Here is an 18,199-nt window from a genome sequence, read left to right on the forward strand (position 1 = left end):
TAATGATAGGAAAGGCAAAAATAAGTAAAATAGTCAGTGTACATTTTCCTCCCTTCAACACTGCACTGACACTGCTAGTGTTACAATATTTATTTGTGGTGAATCTAGGAGCTCTCCTCTGAACCATCTCTATCTTATTTATTATGTCTTTATTATGTGGGTTCCACACAGTTGAGCAGTACTCAAGACCTGGTCGAACCAAAGTGAAATGCTTTTTACTTCATCATTGTTGATTTGGTGGTTGCAGCGCAGGAAACCAAGGTTACTGTTCCATTTCTTCGCTATCTTGTATGTGTTTCTTTCCCAAGAGTGGTCTCTCAATAATTCCACCCACAGATATTTTGTTGCCTGCTCATTGATTAACTTGGGCCACTTAAGTGTATATTTGGACATGATTAGTGACTTCTTCCTGTAAACTCTTAGGATGCTGCATTTTCTGGGTGGAATGACACACCTCAAGGTTTTTTTTTTCCCAGAGGGACAGTTGGTTCAGGTCTTCTTGAAGGATCTCCCAGTCCTTGGAGGCATTTATTTCTCGGTAGTCATCTACAAAATGTATAGTATTGGATTTGACACTCACAGGTAGATCATTGATGAACACCATGAAGAGGATAGGACCAAAACACTCTCTTGGGGTACCACACTAACAACCGGTGCTGGGTCTGATTTTGCTCCATCTACTATAACTCTCTATGATCTATCTGACATTTCTCATTCATTTCTGGGTATTACTCCTGATGCCATAGTGATCCAACTTACAGAGGACTCTTTCATGGGGGACACAATCGAAAGCCTTACCTAAATCAAGAATAGCAAGGTCATACTGCTTCCCTCTAAGGATCTGACAAGCTCATCCACTAGGGTTATGAACTGTGTTTCACAGCATCTTCTGGAACGGATACCATGCTGGCGGTCTGTTAGAATGTTGAAGTGATCTAGATGTTTCATCATGTTGGTGACTATGATGTGTTCAAACATTTTACAGCAGATACGTGCAAGGGAGACAAGTATATAATTGCTGGCCTTGAATCTTGGCCATTTTTGAAGATAGCTGTAACCTGCTGAGCGACACTTCTTGTAAATATAACTCAAGTATGGTGCACACTCTTCTGCTAGATCTTACAGGATCCTTGCTGGAATCATGTCTGGTCCTGTGGCCTTCTATGGCTTAATTTTCCGCAACAAGCTGTATATACCTTCTTCAGCAACTTGGATGTCAGGCATTGATGGGTAACGATCTCCATGTAGGCTTGGTAGACCAATATTATCCTCTTGTGTGAAGACTGACTGGTATTGATGATTCAGTATGTAAGCCTTGTTGGATGCCTCTGAATGTAGTTTCCCGTGTTGCTTGAGTGGTGCCACACCACAGTTGTCTCTACATAAGGTTTTAATGTAGTTCAAAATTCTCTTCTGCTTGTTTGGTTGAAATTCTTGATTTGGATTTCCAATTTCTATCAAGTTTTCAGTAGGCCTGCCATTCTAAGTGTTGTGATCTTGTTTTCGCTTCTTTGTATATTTTCCAATCTGTTTGGTTTCCTGTTGTTTTCTGTCTTGGAAACAATTTGTTCTGTCTACTGTGATGGGCTTTAATGAATTTGTCTATCCAAGGCTTGATTGTTTTGTTTCCAGATAAGGTCTAAGATGCTATAAATTTATCCATTGACCGTTTGATGTTCTCCTCAAACATTTTCTATGAACCATTTGCAGAAAGGTTATTTGATTCACGTATGAATGATTCTTGTAATGACTTCAATTTTTTTAAGTACCATGCCCTTGTCTGCATTCCTGTATTGGACGACCTTAGGAGCTGCTTTCTTCACTTTCATTTATTTTAGGCTGGACTCGATATAAATTGCTATATGGTCAACAATTCATGGTATGACATCACACTTGTTGGTTAGTGTTTTGTTGTTTGTGAGGAATAGATCAAGAAGGTTTGAAGTAAATTCAGTTACACGTTTTGCTGAATATACAACCTGTTCCAGGAATTAGTCCTTTATGATATTTAGTAGCTGTTGGCATTGGGCATTGTTTGTGAACCCTCATTCTCCCAGTCAATATCTGCCAGGCTGAAGTATCCTCCTAGCGATATGTACACACCTCATGGGATTCTTATAAGGCATGAGCAAAGCTGGTCTAGGCAGTTTTGTTTGGTCAATGATGGTGGTTTGTAGAAGTCACCCACGTATAGGTCTGACGCCCCTTCACCTTGGTTTTGGCCCAAACTAACTCAAAGGTATTATCTGCCTTAAGTTCGTCTGGCTCGCAGCTGGAATACTGGTCTGATACTATGACAAATACACCACCCCCATGGGATCCCTCTGGACAATCTTTGCGGTACGACCTGAACTTTGCTGGTAATACTTCACTTGAATTTATGTTGTTGTCTAGCCATGATTCCGTACCAATAACAATGGTGGCATTGGTAGAGAAGATCATATTGCTAAGTAGTCCCATCTTTCCAGGCCCGTTTATAGACTGACAGTTAATGACAAGGATTCTCATGGGCAAGTCAGTTCTAATTCCAATGGGATTATGTGTCGTAGAGGTGCTTCTCTGCTTGTGTGGAGATCAAGTAGCAGTTGGGGTTGTTAAAGCTTATCTCACTGTCTGCTTGGGTACTGTCGCTAAGGCACTGGTAACTGTTACTCGTATCGAAGACAAAAGTGCCCAATAGTCCAGTGGATAAGTTTGGCAAACCACACTGAATACATTCCAAGCTTATATTGTGAAGGGTTTTGAACACGGCACCTGGCATACTAATACACTATTGATACCATACTTCGCATGAGTCACAGCTCACACAAGGTGTTGTCCATTTACAGGCTTTGTTTCAGACCCCGCAAGGAAACTTGATGGTTCTTGGGCCCAGAATTTGTTCTGGTGCATATGATTCAGCCAACAAAAGGCTACACAGAGGAAAACGAGAAATTTTTAGAGTGGTAATGAGGTGGGTGGAAAGTAATAATCTTGCGTGATTCCTTATCAGTGCTGGTCTTGCGGTATTACTTTCATCTGCCGGGTAAATATTTTGCGTATCAAGAGAACAATGGTGATATGAGATAAGCCATTTGGTGTAACATTTAAAGTTATGATATCTATCAAATCAAAAACAAGAAGAGAAAGCGAATGTTTACCATTTATGGTTGCATTGTGGGATTTGCTGGTGAGTAACCAGCGTTGATTAACAGAATACCTTCAATCTTATACAGAAAATAGTTTCAGCAAGGATACTATCATAGTGTTTTAAGATATGTTCCCCAACACCAGGGATGTGATTTTGTATAGGACCTGACCTAATTTTGTGACTTAGCTGAAAAGAGTCGTGAGCTAGAACAGGAAAAGACTGAGCCGCCATTTTGGACATTTTATGTGTTATGTTATAAAACGTAACTAGGAGCACGCTCTAGATTTAATATGGAAAAAATGTTCTAAAAATACTATTTGAAAAAGATAATTTTCAATATGGCTTGCTTCTTTACTTTGCTTAGCACAACTGACAGTCTTTGTCCTACATGTAAGACCTCGACGCTGATATTTATGGTGTGGGCGTCATAAAAACAAGATGTGCTATGTCTTACATTATAGGACAACTGATAGTCTTAGCGTTTCTAAAATAGTCGGTTTGGTACGTCGAGGAGAGCAGACACACTTTGGGTGCGCTCTAAACCAATGGCATGTATAAAGCACATGGTTGAATGAGATCAACTCTCACCACAAGGTATCTGTAATTTAGTATAATTTTTTGGGCAATAGCTTTATTTGTTTCTTTACTTTTCCCCCGCTGATGATTAGTAAATTTGTTTGTATTACTTTTTTGTTTCTTTTGCACATTTGCACTTTATGACTTTTGGTAGCCTTGGGGTTACAAGTTTTTGTATTGTACATCTAGCAAATACTTAATTACATACAAACCGTGATAGCGATAACCGCCTCATTTTGAATATTGAGTGGACGTTTTGTGAATCAATAAGCCATTAGTGGTGTGAGACCCTTATCAAGCAACCACAAGGCAGGTGAACTGAACACAGAAAATGCGATGGATCAAGGACAGGGACAAATCGAAATGAGCCCAATAAGTGTTAAACCAAGTGGTACAAAGCTGTGCACTTATTTAAGAACACAAGTAGAGAACAATATGTTACTAGCTTTCCATCCATCGTGGTGTCAAACCCTCGACTTTGGAAATGCTGCAAACGTACCGAGACAAGGAGAAATAGTAATGGCTCTACACACAATGGGGACAGACATAGGAAAAATTGACGGCCTACAAAATGGAGGTTTTAGTAAGTATGTTCTATAACCCAAACAATCTGATACTCCTCCACTCAGCACAAATACCATTGAAGTTAAAGGAGTAATGGCATCAATAAGTGAAAGAGGACCTTTCGTAAGAGAGACTGAGGCAAAAACAATGGAAATTCATATTTCGGGCCACCCTCTGAAAATTGATATGAGAGAAGTGATAAATAAAATAGAGAGCAAGCTACTTATCAAAGTGAAAACACACAAAATGGCCACTGTCTGGGGCTTTGGCCCTATTAAAACGGGTAAGAATAATTTTTTTTTCCCCTGGGAGGAAGCTAAGAAAAACCCAGTTTTCTTTTACGTAATGGGATTAAGAGTAAAGACCTGGCACAGAGGTGGCGAATTTGCCAGGAAATGCCCCAAATGTAGCAAAACAGGACATGACCCCAAAAATTGCAATAACCAATCGGCCCCAACTACTTATGCTAGGAAATGCCCCAAATGTAGCAAAACAGGACATGACCCCAAAAATTGCAATAACCAATCGGCCCCAACTACTTATGCTAGCAAGGCTGCAGGCAACAAAAACTGAACAAACAATGACCCACAGGTACAAAGAGGGAATTTAATATCAGAAATCAGAAATGAGATGGACAAAATGCAAAGAAAGAACAAATATCCCTACAGGGTATAACATCATTACCGGAAATGGGGAGATCTCCCAGATAACACCTGATTGGATAAACATCTTGAGTCTGAACAAGACGGGGAAATATGAAACCTACCACAAAAAAAGGGCAAATGGAATTAAAAAATATATTTGCGGTCCTAGAAGTAGAGGAAAACCCTTCACAACAAGAAGAAGACCAAATAGAGGAGGAGGAAACTGAACTGTATGGACTGAAACATCTAACCTCAACACCCTTGCTTGAAAAGAAAATAAATAAAAGAAAAGCACTCTCAGTTTCAAGCTATAGTCTCAGGAAAGAGACGAAACAGAAAATGGAAACGAAACCACCAAAACAGCACACGAAAGAAATGAGGCCAACATTATGAAACTAAAACTAAAAAGGAAAAGACAAAATAATAACGAGGTAGACAGCCAAATGGACTGTGTCAAATCAGGAGACAACGACAGTGATAGCGACGAAGACGAAAGCGAAGAAGACTTTGAAACAGGAACGGAGTGCAACAGTAACGAAAAGGATACGGAAAACCACTAACATGACAAACAGCACAAACAGGAATGAAGACACAACAGGAGTAACTACTCCAATAAACAGTGTATCAGGGGTCGGACACAGTGCCCCCATAAATTGAACAAATGTAATAATATTTTAATCTAACTCTTAAACATAAACAAATAATAGAAGAAAATAAACAAAACTGAATACAACCACTAGTGCGGCACCCTGGAGGGAAACAAAAATGGAGGGAAAAAACTTCCCTTTATTGTCACTAAATGCTAATGGGATTAACAATGATAAAATACTAAAAGTGACACATGACTTTGATTATGATGTACTTTTTATACAGGAAGCTCACAATGGTTTTACAAGGGATCTGTTTGCTTTAACTGAGGAGAAATTAAGTGGGATTTTAATATTAAATTATTTTAAAGGGAAGGATACTAGGGGAGGAGTAGTGACACTAATAAAAAGGAGAAAAGGCTTAAATTGGGAAAGGAAAGGAGGGTGAAAACTTCAAATGGAAAATGATACATGTTGTGACAGAAGGGGTACATTTCGTAAACATATATATGCCAGCAAACATATATCAAAAACAACATTTTTTAGAAAAACTCTCAAAATATATAGAAAAATTCTCAATGGAAAATCTGATATTGGGGGAGACGTTAACTGGGTGGGGGATAATACTGACCAACAGGAGAACTGACAACAAATGATATACGATTTTAGCCAGAGATGGAAACCTTCCTAAAAAACAAAAACTGGTCGATGTGTATCGATTCTTAAATATGCCTAGGAGAGAATATACGTACGAATACAAAATAAATAAAGGTAGTAGGCTGGGTAAGTTTTACTGCACAAATTTTGACAAAAATATATGTAAAGATACAGGGATTATGGATTTTAAATCATCAATCTCAAACTAATATATATATATATATATATATATATATATATATATATATATATATATATATATATATATATATATATATATATAAAGAGATACTTGAATATTAAGAGTAACAGCGAATAGGGCAAAGCGAATTCGAAACTCAATAATAAGATTTTAAAAGATCAAGATTTTGTGAGAGAAATAAAGACAGAAATGAGTAAATTTGAAGATAAAGGGAATACATACGTAATCAAGGAATGGGATAATTTAAAACTAAATATTAAAAAGAAAGCAATATACTATTCCAAAAAAAGGAGGGAAAAACAAAAAATAGAAAAAGAGGCAATGAAAACACAATTACAAAGAAAACACAGCTGAATTAGATAATAAGTTAAAAAGTAGATTACATAAATTAATAGAAGAAGAAAACAGAGGTAGGTAAATTAGGGCAGGGAAACTTACTGAACTATACAAAAAAGGAGAAGGTCTATACAAGAGTGAAGAAATAATAAGAGGGAGGGAAAAATGCATGAATAGCCTAAAGTTGAATACAAAAGAGACGATATCAGGTAAAAAAAGAAATTCTAAATTATATAAAAGAATACTACAGCAACCTGTACAAGTCGCAAAACATAGAGGATACTAAAATAGAAGAATATCTACAGGGAACTGAATGCGAGATGATATCATCAGAACATAAAGACCTGTGTGATGATTTCATCTCGACATAAGAAATAGTAGATAACATTGGGAAACAACAAAAGGAAAATCCCCAGGAGGAGATGAACACACCGAGGAGTTCTACATAAAATTCCGCAGCGAGATGTCATCCATACCAGAATGGTTATTCAATAGCATACTATTAAGAAATGATACTATGAAAAAAAGTATGAGAGAAGGTATAATAACGCTAATATATAAGGGAAAAGGAGATAGAGAGGATTTAAAAACTTTGAGGCCCATCTACCTCCTAAATACAGACTATAACATTTTAAGCAAAGTATTAGCTGAAAGACTGAAGAAGGGAATGGAAAAAATAATAAATATCAATCAGACAAGTGGGGCAAAAGGGAGGGACATTCAAAATAACATCCTAAGCATCAGAACAATAATAGACTATATAAATTAATGCTAAAAAGGTGCTATGGTACTTTTTGACCAGGGAAAAGCCTTTGACAGATTAGAACACAACTATATACAGAAAGTATTTAAAAAATTCTGCTTTGGAAATAATTTCCAAAAGTGGACTAAAATATTTACAGCAAAATAACTTCAAGAGTACAGGTAAATGGAGCAAACGCAGGGAAAATTGATACCCAAAGATCAGTGAGGGAAGGATGCTCGCTATCTATGCTACTATACGTAATAGCATTTGAAATTCTAAGAATAAGAGTAAGACTAAATAAAGAGATTGATGGCATTAAAGTTCCAAATATAAAAGGAGGTAAAAATGCTACAGCATGCGGACAATTGTACGAACTTCATAAGAGATCCAACTTCCTTCAAACACCTGGAAAAGGAATTCGAAAAATTCGGAAAGGCATCAGGATCTAAAATTATTCATGAAAATACAGACATTTTAAAAATAGGAAACTGGCGGGGAAATCCCTTACCCCTCACCTAATTAAGGAAAGAGTAAAAGCATTAGGTATCTATTTTGGAAGAAAACAATAGAAAGAAAATGTAAACAAATGAACAATAAAATAGAAAAAAGGTGAATATATAGGCACTCAAGCCACTATGCCTCATGGAACGAGCCCATGTGGACAAAACATATGTATGCAAATCTAAATTATATCATAAAATCAACAGACATTGGAAATAATATACTACACAAATTAGACAATAATATAATAAACTACATATGGGACTATACAATGCACTACATTAACAAAGAAACACTGTAAAGAACAAAGGAAGGGGGGGGGGCTAGCTTTACCAAGCCCAATTATACTCAAATGCACCAATATTTTAAACAGATTCAAAAAGCTACTGTCAGAACTGAAATCACAATGGGAAGGTATATACGTCTATTGGTTTGGTTTTACGATAATGAATTGACTAGATATATATCAAAATAATAAATTGGTTAAAAAATTGGAAGTCCCAAGAAAATTTCAGAATATAAAAGATTTACTACTAAAATATAGGGATCAGTAAAAACTATGGGAGTCGAATGAGAAACTAACATATAATTGGATAAGGGAAGGAATTACAAAAAGAATATCAGATGTAAAATTGAACAAGAAAATGTACATGTCAACTGGGAGAGAGCAAGGGGGCACTGGGCCAAACTAGGGTCCTTCAAAATCCAGAGCCTCTGCTTCAAATACATGCATAATGCATGGTTGACAGGAGAGGTGACAGTGAGCCGGCATATGGTCAGAATATCGCCAAAGTGTCCACTGTGCAAAAAGACCCCTTTTACTAACTATCATACTATAATACAGTGTGAAAATAGTAGAACTTGTAGAATAGGAGTCATAAATGAAATAAGCAAGGGAGAAAAATACAAGAAAAAGAAAATATACTGTACCTAGATGGAAAATTTACAAAGTGAACTCTATACAAAATAACAGAATATATAGTTGGCACTATGAGGGCATGCAGGCAGATCATAGCAATAGGAGAATAAAAATATGAAGTCAGTAAAATAAATATACGGTACATATAATTCCAAGAAAATTTTTAAACTGCCCAAACCCTCAAAAGTTTATTAAATTTATGATAATTTAATTACAAACCCAATTATATTGGCCATCATAAACTCTTTATGTCCCTGGGGGAGGTAGAACATCAAGGGGATGGGATGGGAGGGAAAGCTTTGATCGGCTACCCACCAGGGGTGAGATACTGCCAGGTTGCAGGTCAGAGCTTTCATCTCATCCTCCGACCCAGACATGCACCCCGTCAAACCTTAGGAACCTTTAAACTCCATATTAAATCTTAAACATAAACTCCGAATTACCTAAATTTTTTTCAGTTTTAATTTTTTTTTGTGAAGTACCTAATTTAAGTCAGATAATTGTGTTACTCTCCTTCCTTGTTTAGTTTAGAAGGGTAGAAGGGAAAGGACAGGGTTCCTATGTGAGGGAAGTACAGGACGATGACGTCATGGGGCTATGTCACATGGCGCTACGTGAAGTGGACAGGCCTGTGAAATAGTCTTGGAAAACACCCTCATATAGGATATAAACAAACATAACATGATCATATCACAAAACACGCATAGCTTACATAAGATACACCCCACTGATCTTTTCTCTAAACATACAGCTCCCGTACTGTATGTTTGATCGGTCTACTCCTTATAGACAAATAAACAATTTTGGAATTTTTGGAAAATATGTAAATTTTAAAAAAAGGTGGGGCTACCTCGATTCAGGAGAAATACAATGAAATAAAATAAGTGTGGATCTTGCATCGAGCGCAGCTTACCTATTTCTATTTTTAGCACATACTGCGAGGAACGACACACATAACCCACTCAACTAAAACAATAGGATTATTTTTTTATATAAATTAATATGCTGCACCGTTGCAAATAAAATTATGAAATATAACTTTAAATAAGTTATATTGGATTCTAAATCCAAAAGACCGAAATAAGATAACTGGGAAAGAAATTTGATATAAACTTGCTGCCTCAAACATGCAGACAATATAGCATAAACACAATATAGCACTCATACACATAGCAAACATGGAGACATAGGAGACCCGTAGCAAAGGTCACAAAAATTACTCTAGGGAAGGGACTCCGAGCAAGGTGAATAAAACCAGGCTCGGACAAACCACCCTATAGATAACACTAGGGAAAAATAAGTAACCCATCAAAAATTTCAAATTAAATCTATGATTAAGAAAAAATTCTTTTTAAATAAAACATGCAACATATCTAATGGTGAAACACACAAACATAAAATATTTTTTATATTTTTTTTGGAATGGGGGGCATCTGTCTGGTCCCCCCCCCCCAGAAAAAGTCCGTATCAGATGCTCTTCTATTACTCAAACTACTAGGTTAAATAAAAATTATTACATATGTTACTTAAGATGGTGGTGTGTTTTTTGTTTTACTTTTTAAAAAGGAATTCACCCTTATCACAAATTCCGTATGGCGTCTTATCTAAAAGAAAAGATTGATAATCATACTGGCTAGCGACCAGTTATTGTGATTTTTAAAGGATGAATTACAAGTTACTGAAGATGCAAACTATTGCTTACTTTGATGACCAGGACAGCAACCAACACTCAATCTTTACAGCTAGTCAGGTCTACTTTACCAGAGCCCACAGTTTAAGTATCCTAACAGACAAGCATTGTCTGAACTGCAGTTTACAACCTCCGCACAGCACAAGACAAATGAACAGTTAACACTTGATGTTACTGTTTGGCTCCAACTTGGAATAACGCAACATTTCTGAATCCTGAGTTGTTGCGCTCTTTCTCGAGAAATTGCCTGACCGTGCGAACCGATATAAATAAGCTGAGCGGCTGACTTAGCATCAGTTTCATTAGAGTATTAACAATGAAAGACATTGATAGGGCTATTTTTGTATCTTTTTGTAAGGAAAATTACGTAAACAATAAGACGACAAATAAATCCGTGGCAAAGCTTCTATCAATAATGTATTTAATCTGCTGGATGAGAAACTTCAAGATGTTGTAGTATTCTGTAACAATTCGTCGGCAAAATTGGCGAAATTAAAGAATAAAGTAAGTATATTTTTCTCACTTTCATCAGTTTCAAGTAAAATTTAAGATAGGTTATGACATTAACTCTTGAACAATGTCATCAAAGTACATATAGTATAAAGTGTATTAATGACTATTAATATGAATTTTCTAAATTTCTTAATTAAAACAGCAATTGCTGAGCAATGATTAAAACATTGAAACTTAACTTGTTTATATTTGGAATAAAAATGTATAGGCCTATCAAATTCATTTTGATTTACACAAATAAATAATAATAAATATGTTTAGATAACATCAATCAATTTATCTAATAAATGCATTATACATGGCTTGCAGTGAACATACCGTTATGATTTATGTTGCTCTTCAAAGATACATTTTTAAGTTAGAAATCAAGTGCAGAGGAATTTGAGACAAATCTATTTTTATAACACAGTCGAAGAGAATAGAAACGACCCAAACAAATAATGGCAACAGTTGAATTGTAATAGTGAATTCACTACTGATGGTAGCTGTAGCAACCGTCGAAGTCACTGTCATATTGCAAATCATTTTTTGTTTTCATTATTCCCCGTACATAGGTAGTCATTGGTCGGGGAGCCATCCCACGGACTGCCTTACAATTCTTTTTCTACCTAAATATTGTCTTCTGTAATTTTGAGATAACAAGTGACACTTTTTCAAGTCAATCATTGCCATTCCCCTTCTTCGTAACTTTTATTTATTATTTTCCATTGTATCTTGTCAACTCATCTTTTCCACAAGTCTTTGTAGATTTAACTATTTCATTTTATAATGAACCAATCTGTAGGATTTGGTAAACTTATTAATATCTGATTTTATCACAATAATTGTCCCTAGGGGGTAAGAACTCTCTTCGACCACTGAGTCAGCAGTGTTTTGATGTCATTTAATTTACGATCATAATTAAGATTGATCATGAGACTTAAATCTGTAGAGAAGATATTGTGAAACTATCATATACCCAGCATCAATTATACTCTATCCACAAATGAATGTTGCTTATTTTCATGCTTCCTATATTATTCTTGCTTTCTCCGTACTATTATTGTTTTCTCTATGTTTCCATTAATGCCTCATGTCTTTGCATATAATTTTAATGTGTGTATTGTACTTTAAAAAGCTTTATCAGATCCATCAAAAGCAATGTTGCATCATATGCATACTGATATATTAGAAATTCTTTTCTATCTATAATAATACCACTTATATATTTGGTCCTTTTAATCAAATCCTTTTAATATGTTCCCTGATATATAATCGGCTTTCATGAAGAAACTAGCACCGCCTTCAAGTTAATTTAAAACAGATTGAACCATTTTTAAAGAGTTTTACTGTGAAGAAATATTCAATACAATCACTTGGCAACATCAACCTGTAAATGAACATAGGGTAAACAAGTATATGATTAAATTATGCTCATGCAAGTTGTTATAAGAAAGGTCCATCCTACAATTCACCTCAGCAGTTTCACAGTTTAATACACTGACTTGTATAAAAAAAAAACAATTACTTGAACAAACCTTCAAAATCTTGGTATTAATAGAGATTAATTTTGGTCATGGTTTGACATCCTTCCCTGAGCATTTATTTTACACTTTGGATGGAATTGTTATTACAATAATACAGAAAATTCTTTGTTACCTGGGCAAGGTGTGCTGTAAAACCACATGGACACCTTATTGTGTGTGAATTGCAAGTAAATCATACACTCTTTTATGATTGCCAGGTGTGGTATAGATAAGGTACAGGAAACCAACAATAGATTAATGGTGGATGTTAAACATCAAACTCATAATAATATAACAATATATCAGGAAAACATTGCAAGAACTCCCTTTTGACCATTCATGCCTTTAATCAGTATTTCTAGGACTAAATTCAAAAACGTTACATGCAAGCAAAATGCATCAACTTAGATTAACCCCCATAGCTGTGAAATATAACTCAACCTCGGATTATTAACAGCACCTTTAGGCTTTTAATATCTTCAAAATTTTAATTGTATTCAACATCTCCTCTAAAGATTTTTTCCTTCCTTTCAATCAGTCATTCTAAGACTAAATTCCAAAGACCATCATGCAAGCATGATGCAACAACTTTAAATAACCCATATAACCATGAAATATACTCTATGGAATAATAGTAACAGTACCTTTACAGTCTTTAATTATATTCCAAACATTCATTGTATGCAGCAACTCCCTTCAATTCCTGTTCTTCTTTTATACGAATCTTTCTAGGAAAATTCCAAAATATGTCATGAAAGTTATATTGCAACAACTTGAAATAACCTCATAGCTATGAAATATAACTTATGAGGCAATATGAAGAACACCTTCAGACCTTTATTATCCTCCAAATGTTCTCTTCTCAAACATTTCCTTTGAATATGTTTCCTACTTTTTCAATAGTCTTGACATGATTAAATTTCCAAACATGGTGTGCAAGCATTGTACAGTAACCAAGAATAACCCCCCAAAATGTGAAAAATATATGGGGAAATAGACAAACGCCGTTCAGACCTATAATAATCATTTCATGCAAGAACTACTGCTAAGACCTTTCCTACCCTTAACATAGTGTTACAGTACTAAATTCCAAAATATGACAGGAAAGCATAGTAAAACAGCTTGGAATAAGCATCATAGCAGTGAAATACAATTCGGTGGGGAAATAGTAACAATCATTTTAGGCAATTAATAGCTTCCATATATTCCTCTTCTGCAACAACTCCCTTGAAGTATATATATGAAGATTGTTATGATTTGTGTGTAAACATGGTTGCTTCATTTTGAATTCTAGACACAACATTGATTCTGACCTCAGCAAATTCTAAAATCAAATTTTACAGCATCCAAATATTCATTTTATGCAAGAACTCTCCTCAGCACCTGTCTTACCCTTAAAATGGTCTTTTTTTTAGGAATAAATTCCAATATGGAATGAAAGCATACTGCAACAACTTGGAATAACCCCCATAACAGTGAAATATAACTGTATAGGACAATTTTGAAAATCCCTTTAGACCTTTAATATATTCCAAATATTCTGTATATGCATTAAATCCCTTGAATACCTTTCTTACATATACAGTGGTGTTTAAATGATTAAATAAAAAAAAAATGGTATACAGGCATCATTCAACAACTTGAAAAAATCTTTATGACTGTGAAATATATGTCTTTGGGGGATAGTAACAATCCCTTTAGATCTCTAATACATGCCATATATGCTTCTCATGAAACGACTCTCTTTAGGACTGATTACAAAAAATAATACAAAGAAATAGTATTAGTAGTGAAAGAAAGAAAGAATAATACATAGGCTAACATTTAAATAGATTATTTCATTAAATATTTTTACAAACATATATTTCAAGTACAAATATATTTTCAAATATACATTTTAAATACAAATATTTTTTTGAAACATATTTCAAGTGCAATTATTTAAAAGAATGCCATGGAAAAGAAAAATCGGATTAAATAAATATATACATTTTTGAAAACTAATATAAATAAATTAGCAGACTGGTACTTAGAATTTACAAAAGTAAAGAGTCTTTATACTTATACCGAATGTAATTTCAAAGTACAGAACACACACACACACACACACACACACACACTGAGACACACACACCGATTAATTTGGAATTCGAAGTTGTTGCGCGCAATTTCTTTAGAAATGACTATTCCAAGTTACAGATAACGACCAAGCAATTTATTGAGAAAGAGCGCAATAATTTGGAATTTCAAGTTTTTTCGTAAAACTTCTCGAGAAATAGCCTATTCCAAGTTGGAGCCCAATATTACGACATCGCAGTAATTGTTGCATCAGTTGAACTGAATGACTTCCAGCTAAGGGAAGTAATTTCATAAGAAACGTAGTCGTGCTGTTCGATCGGAACATCGCTCGTCCATTTCCGTCACATCGTGAAATTACCTCGGATGTAGTAGAAGGAATACACATCAGTCTGATGTTTTGTGTTGTTTGCCTCAGGTGGAGTGCACTACATTGCTATAACAGCAAAGGGATCATCCATAAATGACGTCTGCAGTGATGGGGAGGGGGTTGTTCAAATGCGGACAACTGCGGACAAGGTGGGAGGGGGTGTAAAGAACCTTGCGGACGTCCGCAAGCTAGTATTTTTGTTAAGATATTATGTGCTCAACAGCTGCTTTAGGCCTACTGCGTGTATTCCGGTATGTTTTGTACGATTTCTGCCACAGAATATATACGAAGGGTTGGCATTAATGCATAGGTCTGGCTCCCAGTGCCTGAGGTTGATTACATGGCCAACATTTCGGCCCTGCGGACCTGAGCGAGTATGCACATAGCCAAGTAAGGTGCACCAAGGCCTGTATAACGCTCTCAGTTCAGACAATACAGTGCCTAGCCTGTGATGAAGACCCTGGCTGACCATGCGACTGCAGAGCTAGTGCCAGCCTCCCTTGAAGCAGGCGGCTGACTGCAGTCGCCACCACTACACTGCTGTTACGCACAGTATATCTGAAATTATTGACTCCAGCTGCATTCCGCACACGTGTGTGTTAATCAGTGACATAGGCAACGTACTGTTTAATAGAGTTTTTAATATCTATATATTTTCAGCTAATATGAGAAGCGCGTTTGTAATCAGTGTGGCCTGTACTTTCCATCACAGACTGCGAAGCGCAATCATGCCCGTATTCACAGGCATGCATTAGCGAGCACACAAGCTGAAGTGGCAGACGTCGGCGCTGTGGAGCAAATGAAAGCAGTGATGAAGGTCTGCCAGTTGTTCGCAACTTACTTGACTCTCTACAGTCTGTGTTTGTTGAACTGTAGTAAGACATTGACAGTCTATCGAACTTAGCTTTCTGTGATATGACAACTTTAGTTCTATGTCTTCAGCAAAGACTATTTTAAAGAAAGACTTTCAGTTTGTTTTTGTTTTGTTTCTTTGTGCTACATGTTGTGATGAGATCATTGAGCGTTGTATTTTCAGAGCACCAGCTATTCCTTTGACAGGCCATAAAGCAGTGTTTAATGCTTGATGGGGACGTCCACAGCCGGGGTTGGGGTGGGGGTGGGTAGCCACATACGGACAAAAGCAGACAAGGAAGAGGGGGTAGGAAAATATATATTATCTGCGGAAGTCCTTTTTGGACAACCCCAAAGGCCGAAAATATTTTGACTGTAATTCTGTCTCCTTCCGCTGCCATATTATTCCATGTGAATAAAAGCAGTTCACATACTGGCGACGAATTACTTCCGCAGTTTCTTTCTCAACTAAAATGACCGACGTTCCCATTGACACGGCAGCAAGACGATCGCTGGACCATTTTCGTTAGATTGTCAACTAACCTCGGAAGCATTTGATCATTCGCCTCTGGTGGAGCATCTTCACTATCCAAGCTTCCGATAACCTTATTCACCCTGGCATATCGAGTAGACATTTCTGTGTTTCGGGTCTGTGAATTACATTGGTAGCAGCGGAAAGCCACCGAATCTAATCAAAATTAAGTTGTTCAAATTTGAACACTGTTCCTACCTGATCGAGACAAGGGGAGCACACAACATGAATGGACTGCTAAAAAAGCCCTTTTCCAGTTTTGACACAAATACCATTCGCCAAAATAGACCTGCAACGGCTTCCCTCTGGTAAAGTGTCATACTTTTGATGTTAAACTTACAAAGTATCCATTTTTGGTCAATTGCCCCAGCAGCAGAGAGGGTGAACAGACCAATTTTGAAGCGTCCAAAAACCGAAATAAGCCTTCCTACGAACAATCGAAAAATAAAAAGCGTCGACAGATTTTAAAAAAGCGTCGACACTTTACTGAGAAAATCTCTCCGGAATTTGTCTGATTAATATTACTCCATTGTCGTTGGTGATTTGTTCTAGTTTATTATGCACGCTGTTTACGCAATTACGTCTTAATTGAGGTCCCACCCTCTCTGCTGCTATTTATCCAAATATTTTATCAAGTCCAATACGATATCTTGTTCTAGGATCGTGCAAATTTATTGTTATAAATCCATGCGGAGTAGCTTGCGCTCGTGAAAAGAAGTTTCTGAATTTAATTATATCCATGTCACCACTGCACCAAATTTGATGAATATTTCTCATCGTGTGTTTATCAACTCCATTGAACACAACTAAAATATTACAGTTATCTCTGATCACTTTTGGTATTTGTGTGTATCGCTGAGTAACATAAATGACATTGGTGTTTTTATGTCTACCTCGAGAAAATATTCTAGCTGGGTTTGTTTGTTTATCCAGCATCACATCGTCGTATACAACCAAATTATTAATAAATCCGTCTATGGAATCTACTGATGGTGCTTCATCAATATCGGTTATAAACTTGATAACATCGTCATCCAGTAATCGCCCGTTTTCATTAAAATCCTTGAGCACATCATAACATCGTTGATCATCAACTGACGGGGTTACCAAATACAATTTATCCCACTTTAACCATCTCATAAGATTAAGTAACAACTGTGTCTTTCCACTTCCAGATGGTCCTATTATTATCATTCTGATGGAATTTGGTAACGCAGGATGGTGCTTGACAGGTTCTCGTTTTCTTGTCGCTGAGAAATCAATTATATTCATGCTGTGTAAAATATATATGGATTTATATTGTGTGAAGTGCAGGACACGTACCCCGACGGATACACTAACAACTGTTACCACAAAAAATAACAGATCAGCGGTTACGGGTAAGTGTACGTGGTGTGGTACAAAGAAATTTAAATTTATTCTCGGTGATAAGTCAGGGATAAAGTCAGCGTTAAAAAGAAAAAAGCAACGAGGAGGTAATATTGCAGCGAAATTAGGAAAATTACCGGGAACTCCGTGGGCTAAATACCCAGGAGAAAAACATCTACCAGGATATAATTATTGCGGTCCTGGTACTTGACTCGATATCAGGCTTGATAATCAGGATCAACCAAAACCAAGTGAGGAACCAATAAACGCTATTGATAAAGCATGTCATGCTCATGATGTTGCGTATAAAAGCAATGCTCTACAACATAGGCATATTGCAGATGTGAAATTAATTCATGAGCTAAATTCTATAAAAAATAAACATATCAAAGAAAAATTAGCTAATTGGTTAGTAAGATCCGCGATGAAAGG

At 36.2% G+C, this 18,199-nt stretch overlaps 1 protein-coding gene across 1 annotated transcript in view; it reads right to left on the reverse strand.

Moving 5' to 3' along the window:
* The window catches only part of LOC149792025 (methionine--tRNA ligase, cytoplasmic-like), a 100,842-nt gene extending 90,134 nt beyond the window's left edge, over positions 1–10,708 (reverse strand). The window contains exon 1 of the mRNA XM_089970517.1: positions 10,564–10,708. The gene's annotated coding sequence lies outside the window, so the exon portion shown is untranslated. The remainder of the gene's footprint in view (positions 1–10,563) is intronic.
* Positions 10,709–18,199: the final 7,491 nt, after the last annotated feature.

This window comes from Sinohyriopsis cumingii, chromosome 9 (assembly GCF_028554795.1).
Source record: "Sinohyriopsis cumingii isolate HCF-2022 chromosome 9, ASM2855479v2, whole genome shotgun sequence".
Lineage (NCBI taxonomy): Eukaryota > Metazoa > Mollusca > Bivalvia > Unionida > Unionidae > Sinohyriopsis > Sinohyriopsis cumingii.